Source organism: Ranitomeya imitator, chromosome 8 (assembly GCF_032444005.1).
Source record: "Ranitomeya imitator isolate aRanImi1 chromosome 8, aRanImi1.pri, whole genome shotgun sequence".
Classification (NCBI taxonomy): Eukaryota; Metazoa; Chordata; class Amphibia; order Anura; family Dendrobatidae; genus Ranitomeya; species Ranitomeya imitator.
The window spans coordinates 78,961,001-78,978,459 of record NC_091289.1 but is presented as its reverse complement, the minus strand read 5'-3'; the positions used below and the strand labels follow the sequence as shown (position 1 = coordinate 78,978,459).

Here is a 17,459-nt window from a genome sequence, read left to right as displayed (position 1 = left end):
ATTCCTGGTAGTAAATTCCCTAAAGGTCGATTATTTAATTTATCCGTGCCCGAACACGCCGCTATGCGCAGTTATGTGAAGGAATCCCTGTAGAAGGGACATATTCGCCCATCGTCATCACCACTGGGAGCAGGGTTCTTCTTTGTAGCCAAGAAGGATGGTTCGCTGAGACCGTGTATTGATTACCGCCTTCTTAATAAGATCACTGTTAAATTTCAGTATCCCTTGCCATTGTTATCTGACTTGTTTGCTCGGATTAAGGGGGCTAGTTGGTTCACTAATATAGATCTTCGTGGTGCGTATAATCTGGTGAGAATCAGGCAAGGAGATGAATGGAAAACTGCATTCAATACGCCCGAGGGTCATTTTGAGTATCTAGTGATGCCGTTCGGACTTGCCAATGCTCCATCTGTGTTTCAGTCTTTTATGCATGACATCTTCCGTGAGTATCTGGATAAATTCCTGATTGTTTACTTGGATGACATTTTGATCTTCTCAGATGATTGGGAGTCTCATGTGAAGCAGGTCAGAATGGTTTTTCAGGTCCTGCGTGCTAACTCTTTGTTTGTGAAGGGATCAAAGTGTCTCTTCGGTGTGCAGAAAGTTTCATTTTTGGGGTTCATCTTTACCCCTTCTACTATCGAGTTGGATCCAGTTAAGGTCCAAGCCATCCAGGATTGGATTCAGCCGACATCTCTGAAAAGTCTGCAAAAGTTCCTGGGCTTTGCTAATTTTTATCGTCGCTTCATCTGTAATTTTTCTAGCATTGCCAAACCATTGACCGATTTGACCAAGAAGGGTGCTGATTTGGTTAATTGGTCTTCTGCTGCTGTGGAAGCTTTTCAGGAGTTGAAGCGTCGTTTTTGTTCTGCCCCTGTGTTGTGTCAGCCAGATGTTTCTCTTCCGTTCCAGGTCGAGGTTGATGCTTCTGAGATTGGAGCAGGGGCGGTTTTGTCACAGAGAGGTTCTGATTGCTCAGTGATGAAACCATGTGCTTTCTTTTCCAGGAAGTTTTCGCCCGCTGAGCGTAATTATGATGTGGGCAATCGAGAGTTGCTGGCCATGAAGTGGGCATTCGAGGAGTGGCGTCATTGGCTTGAAGGAGCTAAGCATCGCGTGGTGGTATTGACTGATCATAAGAACTTGACTTATCTCGAGTCTGCCAAGCGCTTGAATCCTAGACAGGCCCGTTGGTCGTTATTTTTTGCCCGCTTCGACTTTGTGATTTCGTACCTTCCGGGCTCTAAAAATGTGAAGGCGGATGCTCTGTCTAGGAGTTTTGTGCCCGACTCTACGGGTTTATCTGAGCCAGCGGGTATCCTCAAGGAAGGAGTCATTGTCTCTGCCATCTCCCCTGATTTGCGGCGGGTGCTGCAAAAATTTCAGGCGAATAAACCTGATCGTTGTCCAGCAGAGAAACTGTTCGTCCCTGATAGGTGGACTAATAAACTTATCTCTGAACTTCATTGTTCGGTGTTGGCTGGTCATCCTGGAATCTTTGGTACCAGAGAGTTAGTGGCTAGATCCTTCTGGTGGCCATCTCTGTCACGGGATGTACGTACTTTTGTGCAGTCCTGTGGGATTTGTGCTAGGGCTAAGCCCTGCTGTTCTCGTGCCAGTGGGTTGCTTTTGCCCTTGCCGGTCCCAAAGAGGCCTTGGACACATATTTCGATGGATTTCATTTCTGACCTTCCCGTTTCTCAAAAGATGTCAGTCATTTGGGTGGTCTGTGATCGCTTTTCTAAAATGGTCCATCTGGTGCCCTTGGCTAAATTGCCTTCCTCCTCTGATTTGGTACCTTTGTTCTTTCAGCATGTGGTTCGGTTGCATGGCATTCCTGAGAATATTGTTTCTGACAGAGGTTCCCAGTTTGTTTCAAGGTTTTGGCGAACCTTTTGTGGTAGGATGGGCATTGACCTATCCTTTTCCTCGGCTTTCCATCCTCAGACTAATGGCCAGACCGAACGAACCAATCAGACCTTTGAAACATATCTGAGATGTTTTGTTTCTGCAGACCAGGATGATTGGGTGTCCTTTTTGCCGTTGGCTGAGTTCGCCCTTAATAATCGGGCCAGCTCGGCTACCTTGGTTTCTCCATTTTTTTGCAATTCTGGGTTCCATCCTCGTTTCTCTTCAGGACAGGTTGAGTCTTCGGACTGTCCTGGTGTGGATTCTGTGGTGGATAGGTTGCAGCAGATCTGGACTCAGGTAGTGGACAATTTGATCTTGTCCCAGGAGAAAGCTCAACTTTTCGCTAATCGCAGACGCCGTGTGGGTCCCCGACTTCGTGTTGGGGATCTGGTTTGGTTATCTTCTCGTCATATTCCTATGAAGGTTTCCTCTCCTAAATTTAAACCTCGTTTTATTGGTCCGTATAGGATTTCTGAGGTTCTCAATCCTGTGTCTTTTCGTTTGACCCTCCCAGACTCCTTTTCCATACATAATGTATTCCATAGGTCGTTGTTGCGGAGATACGTGGCACCTATGGTTCCATCTGTTGAGCCTCCTGCCCCGGTTTTGGTGGAGGGGGAATTGGAGTATATTGTGGAGAAGATTTTGGATTCTCGTGTTTCTAGACGGAAACTCCAGTATCTGGTTAAATGGAAGGGTTATGCTCAGGAAGATAATTCCTGGGTTTTTGCCTCTGATGTTCATGCTTCCGATCTTGTTCGTGCCTTTCATGCGGCTCATCCTGGTCGGCCTGGGGGCTCTGGTGAGGGTTCGGTGACCCCTCCTCAAGGGGGGGTAGGGGGGGTACTGTTGTGAATTCTGTGGCTGAATTCACTCCTGTGGTCACAAGTGGTACTGCAGCTTCTGAGCTTCCTCCCTCAGGTGTTCTGGTGAGCTCGTTGGCTGCTTCATTACTTAACTCCGCCTGATGCTGCTATCCTTGCTCCTTGTCAATGTTTCAGTGTTGGATCTGAGCTTCTCCTGATTGTTCCTGTGACCTGCTGCTCTGTATAGCTAAGTGCTTTTTGCTTTTTTGTTGCTTTTTTTCTGTCCAGCTTGTCTTTTGTTTTGCTGGAAGTTCTGAGACGCAAATGGTGTACCGCTGTGCCGTTAGTTCGGCACGGTGGGGGTTTTTTTGCCCCTTTGCGTGGTTTTGCTTTAGGGTTTTTTGTAGACTGCAAAGTTCGCTTTACTGTCCTCGCTCTGTCCTAGAATATCGGGCCCCACTTTGCTGAATCTATTTCATCCCTACGTTTTGTCTTTTCATCTTACTCACAGTCATTATATGTGGGGGGCTGCCTTTTCCTTTGGGGAATTTCTCTGGGGCAAGTCAGGCCTATTTTTCTATCTTCAGGCTAGCTAGTTTCTTAGGCTGTGCCGAGTTGCCTAGGTAGTTGTTAGGCGCAATCCACAGCCGCTTTTAGTTGTGTTTAGGATAGGATCAGGTGTGCAGTCTACAGAGTTTCCACGTCTCAGAGCTCGTTCTTGTATTTTTGGGTATTTGTCAGATCACTGTGTGCGCTCTGATCGCTAAGCACACTGTGTTTCTGGATTGCCTTCATAACACCTGTCAGTAGCAAACATAACAGGTCCCGCTGCTGGTCAGGTCGGATGGGCGTCTCTGGTCCGCTGCGGCGCCTCCCATCTTCATTTAAAGACGTCCTCTTCTGATCTTCAGCCACAGCTCCGGCGCAGGCGTACTTTGCTCTGCCCTCTTGAGGGCAGAGGATAGTACTGCAGTGCGCTGGCGCCGGAAAGGTCAGAGGCCCGGCGCCTGCGCAAAGTGCAAAGTACGCCTGCGCCGGAGCCGTGGCTGAAGATCAGAAGAGGACGTTTTGTAATGAAGATGGGAGGCGCCGGAGCGGACCAGAGACGCCCATCCGACCTGACCAGCAGCGGGACCGCCCCTGGGTGAGTATAATATAACGTCTTTTTCTCCTTTTTCAGGTAACATCGGGGGCTTACCTACAGCATTACAGAATGCTGCAGATAAGCCCCTGATGCCGGTGGGCTTACCTCACCCGCGATTTTCGGGGAGACAGGTTCCCTTTAAAGGACGGCGGGGAAACAGACTGAACGCGCACGCGTACAGGGTAATGAAGCCCATGAATAAGAGGAAAATGTATACCCTAAGCAAAGTGGGCACTATATGTGTTAGTACAATAGAAGCAAGTCAAGAGCAAGCCCAACTGCATGTACTAAAGGTACCGTCACACTAAGCGACGCTGCTGCGATACCGACAACGATGTCGATCGCTGCAGCGTCGCTGTTTGGTCGCTGGAGAGCTGTCACACAGACAGCTCTCCAGCGACCAACGATCCCGAAGTCCCCGGGTAACCAGGGTAAACATCGGGTTACTAAGCGCAGGGCCGCGCTTAGTAACCCGATGTTTACCCTGGTTACCATTGTAAATGTAAAAAAAAAAAAAAAAAACACTACATACTTACATTCCGGTGTCTGGTCATGTCCCTCGCCTTCAGCTTCCCGCACTGACTGAGTGCCGGCCGTAAAGTACAGCGGTGACGTCACCACTGTGCTGTGCTTTACGGCCGGCCGGCGCTCACCAGTCAGTGCGGGAAGCTGAAGGCGAGGGACATGACCAGACACCGGAATGTAAGTATGTAGTGTTTTTCTTTTACATTTACAACGGTAACCAGGGTAAACATTGGGTTACTAAGCGCAGCCCTGCCTTCTGCTGTACATTTAAAGGGAGTCTGTCGCCAGGCTTTTTCCACCTAACCTGAGAGCCTCATGATGTAAAGACAGAGACCCTAATTTTAGCAATGTTTCCTTTACTTGGTATTTGATGTAGTTTTGATAAAAACTTTTATTGGCATATTATCATCCGTAGAGGATGCCATGTAGTCCCTTATATTCACAAGCTCTGTATAACTCTGCCACCACCATCAATTGGCAGCTATGTGTACACTAGGAAGAAAAAAAAAGTGAAGTGGCCAGTGTTATACAAAGCTCAGCATTCAGATAAATGGTTGATCTGCAGCAGAGAAAGCAGATTTTAGTCAAAACTGAAACAAGCAGCCATGTAAGTAACCCAAAAAAGTACCACAATTTTTATTGCAGCATCCGGAAAAACCTGACCTTTAAAACAGTTACATTATTTAAACTCTACAGTGAACACCATAAAAAACAAAAAAACCTCTCAAGCAGGAAAAATACTGTTATTTCATCATACTCCAACTCAACTCATTTTACAAAGAAAAGCCCTCATTATGGCTCTGTTGGTGGTAAAATAAAGTTACAGCTTTCACATCCTAATTTTCTTTCTATACTCAAAAATAAATAAAAATAGCATTTTTAATGGATAAAAACAAACCAAAAAAATTTACCGTATATACACCGAGATTTTCAGCCCACTTTTTTGGGCTGAAAGTCCCCCTCTCGGCTTATACTCGAGTCATACCCAGGAGTCGGCAGGGGAGGGGGAGCGGGGGCTGTCTAGTTATACTCACCTACTCCTGGCGCGGTCCCTGCACGTCCCTGCTTCTTCCAGCGCAGCAGCTTCTTCCTGTAGTGAGCGGTCACATGGTACCGCTCATTACAGTAATGAATATGCGGCTCCACCTCCCACAGAGGTGGAGCCGCATATTTATTACTGTAATGAGCAGTAACGGTGACCGCTCACTACAGGAAGAAAATGTGGCGCCGGGGAACAGACGTGCAGAGACAACGCCAGGAGCAGGTAAGTATGACGGGGCAGTGCACGATACTCACCATAAGCAGAAATACTACTATACTATATGGACTATACTATACTATATGGATACTCATATCCACCATCGGCGCCGCTGTGTCTTCCGCAGCGATGCTCGGGTCACAGGGCGCGGTGACGTGATTAGTACGCGCCGCCCTCTTCCAGAACGTCGGCGCAGAGGATGGGAAGACACAGCGGCGGTCAGCGGTGGAACGGGAAAGGTGAGTATAGCAAGTGCCGGGGGCCTGAGAGGTGAGTATGTAATTTTTTTTTTTTTAATCGCAGCAACAGCATATGGGGCAAATATCTGTATGGAGCATCTTATGTGGCCATGTGCAGCATGATATGGGGGCAAATATCTGTATGGGGCATCTGTATAGGGCCATGTGCAGCATTATATGGGGCAAGGATCTGTATGGGGTCATAATCAACATTTGTGGAGCATTAGACGGGGAAAATGTCTGTATGGAGCATCTTATGAGGCCATGTGCAGCAAAATATGGGGGCAAATATCTGTATGGGGCATCTGTATGGGGCCATGTGCAGCATTGTATGGGGCAAATATCTGTATGGAGCATCTTATGGGGTCATAATCAACATTTGTGGAGCATTAGACGGGGAAAATGTCTGTATGGAGCATCTTATGAGGCCATGTGCAGCAAAATATGGGGGCAAATATCTGTATGGGGCATCTGTATGGGGCCATGTGCAGCATTGTATGGGGCAAATATCTGTATGGAGCATCTTATGGGGTCATAATCAACATTTGTGGAGCATTATACGGGGCAAATATCTGTATGGAGCATCTTATGTGGACATGTGCAGCATTATATGGGAGCAAATGTCTGTATGGAGCATCTTATGTGGCCATGTGCAGCATTATATGGGGCAGTTATCTGTATGGAGCATCTTATGGGGCCATGTGCAGCCTTATATGGGGCAATTATCTGTATGGAGCATCTTATGGGGTCATAATCAACATTTGTGCAGCATTATATGGGGCATATTTTAATATGAAGCATCCTTTGGAGCCCATCATAAACTGTATGGAGCATTATATGGGGCTCCTGATTCAATATGGATATTCAAAAACACAACCTACTGATGTCTCAATTAATTTTACTTTTATTGGTATCTATTTTTATTTTTGAAATTTACCAGTAGCTGCTGCATTTTCCACCCTGGGCTTATACTCGAGTCATTAAGTTTTCCCGTTTTTTGTGGCAAAATTAGGGGGGGGTCGGCCTATACTCGGGTCGGCTTATACTCGAGTATATACGGTAAATAGACGAGGAGGAAGGAAGGAATCTAGCACAACCGTCCAACGATAAAATCCAGTTTATTCTTAAGGCAAAAAAAAAAAAAAAACAAGGATCCAAGGAAAACATATAAAGCCTAATGTGTTTCTGGCGCAACGCAGTCATCCTATGACCCTGCATGATAGAAAACTCTGCCTCCAGGGATTATTTTACATGGAGAGGAGTTACTAGCGTGACACTAGTAACTAACAGAACAGGAGAAATGAAATTTTTCTTCTCGCAAACACTTTTTTCCTTCTCTTTTAGTTCTGCTGTATTGTAACAATATTTTATCTACCCTCACCTACTGAATTCTCACCCATCCCTTGTAGATTGTGAGCCCTCACGGGCAGGGTCTTCTCTCCTTATGTACCAGTCGTGAGTGACTTGTAATGATTAAGATTATTGTACTTGTTTTTATTATGCATACCCCTCATTACATGTAAAGAGCTATGAAATAAACGGCGCTATAATAATAAATAATAACTAGATAGGCATTTCCTGAAGGAAATACATGGTGCTTGAACAGCGCTGCCAGCTTTACAGCAGCACTTATCACACACAGGACGGGGGTGCAATTACTTTTGCGCATGCGGGGCCGGGGGTGCACTTACTTTTGCACACACGGGGCGGGGGTGCACTTTTGCTCACACGGGGCCGGGGGTGCACTTACTTTTTTGGGCTGAAAGTCCCCCTCTCGGCTTATACTTGAGTCATAAGCAGGGGTCGGCAGGGGAGTGGGAGCGGGGGCTGTGAAATTATTCTTACCTACTCCTGGCGCGGTCCCTGCAGGTCCCTGGCTTCCTCGGCGCAGGCAGCAGCAGATTCTTCCTGTACTGAGCGGTCACATGGTACCGCTCATTACAGTAATGAATATGCGGTTCCACCTCCCATAGAGGTAGAGCCGCATATTCATTACTGTAATGAGCGGTAACAGTGACCGCTCACTACAGAAAGCTGCAGCACCAGGGAAGCAGGGACTGCACAGCGCCAGGACCAGGAGAGTATACGGGGAAGGGGAGCGCTGCGCGATAGTCAACTTTCCTCGTTCCGGGCGTCGCTCTGTCTTCAGCAGTGATGCTCAGGTCAGAGGGCGCGGTGACGTGGTCAGTGCGCGCCCTCTGCTGAACGTCAGTCCTAAGACAGAGCGACGCCCGGAACAAGGAGCAGGTCACTATTGAAAGTGCCGGGGGCCTGAGCGATGGAGAGGCGAGTATGTGATTTTTTTTTTTATCGCAGCAACAGCAAATGGGGCAAGTGTCTGTATGGAGCATCTATGGGGCCATAAGGTTTGTGCAGCACTATATGGGGCCTTAACATTTGTGCAGCACTAAATGGGGCAAGTGTCTGTATGGGGCCATAATTAACATTTGTGGAGCATAACGGTATATGGGGCATGGAGCATTACATGGGGCTCCTGATTCAATATGGATATTCAAAAACACTTACCGTATACACTCGAGTATAAGCCGAGATTTTCAGCCCAAATTTTTGGGCTGAAAGTGCCCCTCTCGGCTTATACTCGAGTCACGGTCGGCGGCAGGGTCGGCGGGTGAGGGGGAGAGAGGTCTGAGGCATACTTACCTGCTACCGGGGCTCCTGGCGCTGTCCCTGCAGTCCCACGGTCTTCGGGTGATGCAGCTCTTCCCCTGTTCAGCGGTCACGTGGGACCGCTCATTAAAGTAATGAATATGGACTCCACTCCCATAGGGGTGGAGCCGCATATTCATTTCTCTAATGAGCTGTAACAGTGACCGCTGATAGAGGAAGAGGCTGCGGCACCCGGAGACCAGCTGTCCGGGAGAAGGAGCCAGGGATGCCGGCAGCAGGTAAGTATTATATATTCACCTGTCCGCGTTCCACACGCCGGACGCCGCTCAGTCTTCCCGTCCTCTGGCTCTGACTGTTCAGGTCAGAGGGTGCGATGACGTACTAGTGTGCGCGCCACCCTCTGCCTGAACAGTCAGTGCGGAGAGACACCGAGACGGGACGCTGAGGAGCTGCGGGCAGCAAGAGAGGTGAGTATGTCATTTTTTTTTTATTGCAGCAGCAGCAGCAGCAATGGCACAGCTTTCTATGGCACATCTATGGGGCAATAATGAACGGTGCAGAGCAATCTATATGGGGCACAGCTTTCTATGGCACATCTATGGGGCAATAATGAATGGTGCAGAGCAATCTATATGGGGCACAGCTTTCTATGGCACATCTATGGGGCAATAATGAATGGTGCAGAGCAATCTATATGGGGCAGAGCTTTCTATGGCACATCTATGGGGCAATAATGAATGGTGCAGAGCAATCTATATGGGGCAGAGCTTTCTATGGCACATCTATGGGGCAATAATGAACGGTGCAGAGCAGTTTGTGTTTCAGAGTATAAGGGACACCGCTATTGAGTTAGTACATAACATATATACTTAAACATTACTAAATACCATCACCTTCTAAAGAGTGATTTTTTAGCAAGCACACTTTCCCCAAAGGGTGCAGAAACTAGTGATTAACTACGGGGGGGGGGAATGTGCGGGTGCTGTCGTGGCTCCGTAAAATCCTATTACCGGTACGTAAAAACCGGTTTTCCTATCGCCACGACAGCACCCCTACGAGAGATTTTCAAAGATCAATCACCTGGGAGGGACTACAGCACTAAGTACTGTACGGCCAAAAACTAAATTGGCCTCTGAAGATAAATCAAGACGATAATGTCTATAAAAGGTGGAAGGAGATGACCACATTGCCGCCTTACATATTACGTCTATGGAGACGTCCGCTCTTTCCGCCCAGGATGAGGCCATGGCTCGAGTGGAGTGGGCCCTGATGCCATCTGGTGGTGTCTGGCCTTTAGCAGTATAAGCAAGATATATGGCATCTCTTATCCATCTGGCGATAGACGCTTTTGTTACACTCGCCCCTTTCCTTGGATTCTGAAAGGAAACAGAGCCCTACTCTGCCTCCATGGTTCTGTTTTGTGTAGGTACTCTAATAGAGTTCTTATGACATCTAACATGTGATATTTCTGCTCGTCAGCTGAATTCGGATTGTCACAGAAAGATGGTAAAATTATTTCCTGACTTCTATGAAATTTGGAAGCTACTTTTGGTAGGTATGCTGGATCAGAACACTACCCTGTCCTGAAAGACCATTAAATAAGGAGGATCTATCGACAAAGCTTGTAAGTCACTCACTCTCCTAGCAGAGGTCAGGGCTACTAGGAAGGCTGTTTTTAAAGTAAAATTTTTTATGGAGACAGAATCTAATGGCTCAAAGGGGGGTTCTGTTAAGGAGTCTAAAACCAAATTTAAATCCCATGGTGGTAATCTAGGAATATACACTGGGTTACTACGTTCAGTGGCCCTGATAAATCGGGAAACCCATCTATTTCCCGCCACATCGCTGTTATATAACGCTCCCAAAGCTGATACTTGGACTCTAAGGGTATTTACCGCCAAGCCCAATTCTCGGCCTTTCTGTAAAAACTCCAGAATAGCCGGAATTGGGACCTTGCCAGAAAAGGGATTTTGGTAGAAGGCAAGGAACTTTTTCCAAGTTTTAGCATAGATTTTAGTGGTAACTTCTTTCCGGCTATTTAAAAGGGTAGATATGAGAGCCTCTGAAAACCCTCTTCTCCTCAATAACTCCCTCTCAAATTCCACACCGTCAGATGCAGGGATTCCACATTGGGGTAACTGAATGGACCCCGAGAAAGAAGCTCCGGGCTGGTCGGCAGTACCCAGGGGTCGGACACAGACATTGCCCTGAGTAACGAGAACCATGCCCTCCTGGGCCAAAAGGGGGCAATCAGGATCACTCTCGCCCTCTCTTCCCTGATCTTCCTGAGTACTATAGGGATCAGACACATTGGGGGAAACACATAAGCCAGAGGGAAATCCCAGTGTATTTGAAGGGAGTCTATTATACAGGGCTTGTCCGCCACCCGAAGAGAAGCGAACTTCCTGGTCTGCCTGTTCTCTCTCGTTGCAAATAGATCGATAACGGGCAATCCCCACAGGTCTACTATCTGTCTGAACACCCGTCGATTTAGAACCCATTCTCCCTGACGTAGAGAATGACGGCTGAGGTAATCTGCCTCTGTGTTGAGCTCTCCCCGAATGTGAACAGCTGATAGAGAGCGAAAGTGGGCTTCGGCTACTTTGAGTATGTCTGTGGCGGTGTTCATTAGGGATCTTGACCTTGTACCCCCTTGATGGTTGAGATACGCCACTACTGTTGTGTTGTCGGTCTGGACTCTTACATGTGAATCCTGCAGAGATGGAAGCAACCTGAGTAAGGCCTTCTTTACTGCCGTGAGCTCTTTCCAATTTGAGGACTCTTGAGCCTCTAAGAGAGACCATTGCCCTTGAGTCCAAACATCTCCTATATGAGCTCCCCAACCTATTGGACTAGCATCGGTTGTGACCATGTTGTCTGGTACTACACTCCGGCGTACTCCTTTTCCTAAATGTCTTCTGTTTAACCACCATCTCAGACTGTGTAGAGTGGCGGTGGACAGCCTGAGTCTTCCGCCTAATTGCCCTTGAGGACTCCTCTCTGTATCCAAGACTTGGGCCTGCAACACTCGAGTGTGGAATTGAGCCCACTGGACGGCTGGTATGCAAGACGTTAGGGATCCCAGAAGGGACATAGCGTCTCTTAAAGTCAGATCTGGCTTCCTTGTTATCGTACTGACTTTGTGCACAATCCTCTGCTTTTTCTCTTCCGGAAGGAAACATTGTTGCTCTTCCGAATCTAGCAGAATACCTAGGAAAGTCTGAGTTGTTGATGGTTCGAGTCTTGACTTCTCCATATTGACTATCCAACCCAAGTCCTGTAAGGAAGATATTACATGATTTAGGCGAGTACTACACTGGCAAAAGGAATTCCCCACTACCAGGAAGTCATCCAAGTAGGGTATAATTAACGTATCCTGTTCTCTGACATAGGCCATTACTTCTGCCATGACTTTAGTAAACACCCTCGGTGCCATAGATAGACCAAAGGGCATTGCAGCAAACTGAAAGTGTCTGACCTGGTCGTTTAAGCGCACCGCCATTCTGAGGAATTGTTGATGATCCTGGTGAATGGGCAGATGGTAATACACATCTTTTAAATCCAGGACTGTCATATAACATCTGAGAAAAAGAAGTTTAGTCGCCGTTTTAATAGATTCCATCTTAAAGGCATGATACTCTAGATGTTTGTTCAATCTCCGTAAGTTTATGATGGTTCGAAAGGATCCATCTGGCTTGGAGATTAAAAATAAAGGGGAATAGAACCCTTTCCCCTGCTGATGTTTTGGAACCTCCACTATGACTTTCTTCCGTCTTAACATTTGGACCTCTTTTTCAAGGGCCTTTTGTTGGTCTAAGGAATCAGGGGCAGTCAAGATATAAAATTCAGAAGGTCTTTCCCGGAACTCTAATTTTAACCCTGAATTAATTATACCCAGAACCCAATTGCTCGAAGTTATTTTGGCCCACTGAGCATAGAAGTATTTTAACCTGCCCCCTACTGGAAGATTTTTATTAACGATAATTCCTTCTTCTTCTTGAGGAAGATGATGAAGCATTAAAGTCCGAACCTTTCTTTTTCGGGTCTGATGGTTCCCAGTCTCGGTTGTGGTAAGGTCTTCTGTATTGGAAGCGTCTCCTGAAGGTATTCCTAAAGGTAGGATTGAAAGCTTTAGGAAAACCTTTCTTCCTATCCTCAGCCTTAGCTAGGATATCATCCAATACCGGACCAAACAGGTACTCACCCCTACACGGTATTGTACACAGTTTAGCTTTCGCCTGGGCATCCCCTTTCCAGGTCTTAAGCCATAGGGTTCGGCGAGCAGCGTTTGAGAGACCTGCTGATCTTGCCGCCAATTTTAAAGAATCCACTGATGCGTCCGCTAAATACGCCACCCCTTCACGTATTTGCGAAAGGGAGTTCAGCATCTTGTCTCTGGGCACCCTGGACTTCAGCTGTTCCTCCAACTGGGATATCCACACCATGACGGATCTAGCCGTACACGTGCTAGAGATAGCAGGTTTGAACGCCCCTGCAGTTGATTCCCATACTTTTCTCAAAAACATGTCCGCCTTCCTATCTGATGGATCTTTCAGAAGGCCCACGTCCTCCAGCGGCAAAGTACCGGCTTTAGACGTAGAATCCACCGCTGCATCCACTTTCGGGACTTTCATCCACTCTGCCAGATCATTGTCTTCAAAGGGATACCTTCTTTTGGCTGATGACGGGAGAAAACCTTTATCCTGTTTATCCCATTCTCTCTTTATAAGAGTCTTAACCGTATCCACAACCGGGAATGCCTTACGACTCCTCTGGCACAAGCTCGCAAACATTATGTCCTGTGCGGACCTTGGTTCCTTGCTCTCTGCAACACCCATGGTAGCTCGGACTCCTTTAACTAACATGTCCATGTTATCCACCGAGAAACAAGGCCTTCCCTCTTCATCTGAGGAGGATGGAGATGAAGAGCGGGAACATTCCCCTTCTTGCAGGGACAGACTAGATCCTGGCGATATGTCCCTGCCCGACCTTTCCTGGCGGCTGCCTCTAAGGGAATAGCTAATTTCCTCCCTGATGACCGCTCTAAGGTCTGATGACCGAAGGGGAGCTTCCTCTTCTAAGGTCTGAGAGATGCAAGCCTGACACAGCCTTTTGGTATAACTGTCAGGCATTGGAGTCATGCATAGCACATTGCTTGTGTTTAGATTTAGCGGTTTTTTTCCCCTAAAACAAAGCACAAATAACAGACCATATCAGCACCAGGTGTCTGGTTTAACACTCACCATAAGGCTGATTCTGTGAATACCGGTTCTGGAGGAGTAGGATCCAAATGTGACGCTGGGGCGCTGGCACGCTGCTGCCCCCGTACCACGCTGCTGCTGCTTCTCCTTGAGCGGCCGCTACCGCTCTTACTGCGCTGCTCCGTTCCCTCTCCATGAGGGTGCTCGGCGTCCCCTACTGAGGACATGGCTGCACGCATCATTCCATAGGCGCCGCTCTTTTACAGCGCTGCAGCGCTCCTCCCACGGCTTACCCCGGAAGTGTACCAACTACTTCCGGGTTCACCAGCGCCGGTGTGGACGCTGCACACCGCGCTCAACCGCGGACCAGGACGGCACTGCCCGACTCCTGGGACGCGCTCCTCATGGCCAGACGAGGGGGGGGTCTGCACGCAGGACACCCCCGACGCTGCTTCCGAGCCCCCGATTCTGCCGTTCTTAGAAGATACCGCGCAGAGGCATGGAGGCCCGGGTAAGCTGCTGTCTGCAGGCTCCCGCCGTCCGGACAGGAACCCAAACTGGAGTGATGAGGGGGACCGCCCCTTTAAATCCTGTAGGTTCCTGTCCGGAAGGTGGGCGGATCCCCTCTCTCGTAGGGGTGCTGTCGTGGCGATAGGAAAATATACGGTAACCTACTAATGTCTCAATTAATTTTACTTTTATTGGTATCTAATTTTATTTTTGAAATTTACAAGTAGCTGCTGCATTTTCCACCCTGGGCTTATTAAGTTTTCCCGTTTTTTGTGGCAAAATTAGGGGGGGTCAGCTTATACTCGAGTATATACGGTAAATAGACGAGGAGGAAGGAAGGAATCTGGCACAACCAGTTTATTCTTAAGGCAAAAAAAAACAAGGATCCAAGGAAGACATATAAAGCCTAATGTGTTTCTGGCGCAACGCAGTCATCCTATGACCCTGCATGATAGAAAACTCTGCCTCCAGGGATTATTTTACATGGAGAGGAGTTACTAGCGTGACACTAGTAACTAACAGAACAAGAAAAATGAAATTTTTCTTCTCGCAAACACATTTTTTTCCTTCTCTCTTAGTTCTGCTGTATTGTAACAATATTTTATCTACCCTCACCTACTGAATTCTCACCCATCCCTTGTAGATTGTGAGCCCTCGCGGGCAGGGTCTTCTCTCCTTATGTACCAGTCGTGACTTGTAATGATTAAGATTATTGTACTTGTTTTTATTATGCATACCCCTCATTACATGTAAAGAGCTATGAAATAAACGGCGCTATAATAATAAATAATAACTAGATAGGCATTTCCTGAAGGAAATACATGGTGCTTGAACAGCGCTGCCAGCTTTACAGCAGCACTTACTTATCACACACAGGACGGGGGTGCACTTACTTTTGCGCACGCGGGACCGGTGGTGCATTTACTTTTCACACACGGGGCCGGGGGTGCACTTACTTTTCACATAGAGGTGGAGCCGCATATTCATTACTGTAATGAGCGGTAACGGTGACCGCTCACTACAGAAAGAAGCTGCAGCGCCGGGGAAGCAGGAACTGCACAGCGCCAGGACCAGGAGAGTATACGGGAAGGGGGAGCGCTGCGCTGCGCGATAGTGACCTTTCCTCGTTCCGGGCATCGCTCTGTCTTCAGCAGTGACGCTCAGGTCAGAGGGCGCGGTGACGTGGTCAGTGCGCGCCCTCTGCTGAACGTCAGTCCGACAGAGCGACGCCCGGAACAAGGAGCAGGTAACTATTGAAAGTGCCGGGGGCCTGAGCTACGGAGAGGTGAGTATGTGATTTATTTTTTATCGCAGCAACAGCAAGTGGGGCAAGTGTCTGTATGGGGTCATAATTAACGTTTGTGGAGCATAACGGTATATGGGGCATGGAGCATTACATGGGGCTCCTGATTCAATATAGATATTCAAAAACACTTAACCTACTGATGTCTCGATTAATTTTACTTTTATTGGTATCCATTTTTACTTAGCAGGTAGCTGCTGCATTTCCCACCTTAGGCTTATACTCGAGTCATTAAGTTTTCCCAGTTTTTTTGTGGCAAAATTAAGGGGATCGGCTTATACTCGAGTATATACGGTACATGGCAAGGTCATAGCATGTTTCTGCGATTCCCCAGAAAGGTACAGAGTAAGGACCTTTGCCCATGGCTCTGGGAACAGTTTCTCCTTGTCTAACACCCTCTCAAATACAGTCATGAAAGCCTCGACGTTACCCTCCAGAAACATTTTCTGCAAAGCCTCCCACACTGTTTGCCTCACATGGGTATCCTCACTTTGGCTTCTGGGAGATGCAGTCTCCCTGGCTCTGACAGTTCCTGCCAGGACAGCCATCTGCTGCCACAACTCCTGCAGCCTTTACCCAGGACACTGTGCAATCACTTGAACCCTTGGAGACTTCACACCCGCATTTTATCCAATTGTAGGGATTCACATGGTCACATAGCCATTAGGTAGCGTTCACTCAGGCACAGGGTTTTGATGCCATAAACAGAATGTTTACTTCTAAGGCTATGTGCACACGTTCAGTATTTCTTGCCGAAATTTCCTGAGAAAAACCTGAAATTTTCTGCAAGAAATATGCAAGAAATCTGGATTCGTTTTTTGCACGTTTTTTGCGCGTTTTTGGTGCGTTTTTTGTGCGGATTTTTCCGGACATTTCCCAATGCATTATATAGTGGGAAATCCGCAAAAAATCAGCAAAATTAATGAACATGCTGCGTTTTTTACCGCAATGCGTTTTTTCGCGGAAAAAAACGCATCATATGCACAAAAATTGCAGAATTCATTCTAACTGATGGAATGCTTAATGTAGGCTTTTTTTGCGGTTTTATAGCGTTTTTATAGCGAAAAACGTGAAAAATCAGCAACATGTGCACACAGCCTTATGGTTTTCAAGCACCAAAAACAATATCAAACAAATACCTAACCTTGTCCAGGTGCTAACCAAATAATATAGACCCCAACTACTTTAGACACTGGTGAGCTACACCTAGGTCGATCAAACAAAATGGCTATCGTCCACAGCAACCACTGATACTTTCGGTTTGTGCACACGGACCATACAGACCCTTCTCAGAGAGATTCTGGCTTGTCTCTATTTAACTTCAACACATCCAGTCTGCTCAGCCTCCCCAGCACATTAACTTAGATGAACACTAGTGATGAGCGAACATGCTCGGATACCGTGTTATCCGAGCATGCTCAGGTGTTATCAGAGTATCTTGGGCGTGCTCTGATAATATATTCAAGTCACTGTGACTGTATGTTTTGATGCGGTAGACAGATAACACTTGAACATGCTCATCACTAATGAACACATACAGTTGTGCTCAAAAGTTTACATTTTTTCAGAGAATATGAATAATAACACCAAAACTTTTTCTCCACCACTGCGTTCTCTTTTTAAATCATAATGACAACCAAAAACACATCCAAATGACCCTCATCAAAAGTTCACATATTCTGGTGATTTTGGCCTGATAACATGCACAGAAGTTGACACAAATGGGTTTGAATCGCTACTAAAGGTAACATCCTCACCTGTTTGCTTGTAATCAGTGTGTGAATAAAAAGCTGAGTGAGTTTCTGGGATCCAGACAGACTCTTGCATCTTTCATCCAGCCTCTGACGTTTCTGGATTGTGAGGCATGGGGAAAGTAAAATAATTGTCAACGGATCCACGGGAAAAGTAGTTGAACTGTACAAAACAGGAAAGGG

General features: G+C 47.1%; 1 protein-coding gene across 3 annotated transcripts in view; it reads right to left on the bottom strand.

The window, feature by feature from the left end:
* Positions 1-17,459, bottom strand: part of LOC138647833 (transcription factor 20-like) — a 434,556-nt gene that overhangs the window by 334,818 nt on the left and 82,279 nt on the right. For 2 of the 3 annotated variants that reach the window (XM_069737112.1, XM_069737114.1), the window contains one exon: positions 17,283-17,439. The exons of the other annotated variant lie outside the window; for it this stretch is intronic. The gene's annotated coding sequence lies outside the window, so the exon portion shown is untranslated. The remainder of the gene's footprint in view (positions 1-17,282; positions 17,440-17,459) is intronic. 3 annotated transcript variants of the gene reach the window in all.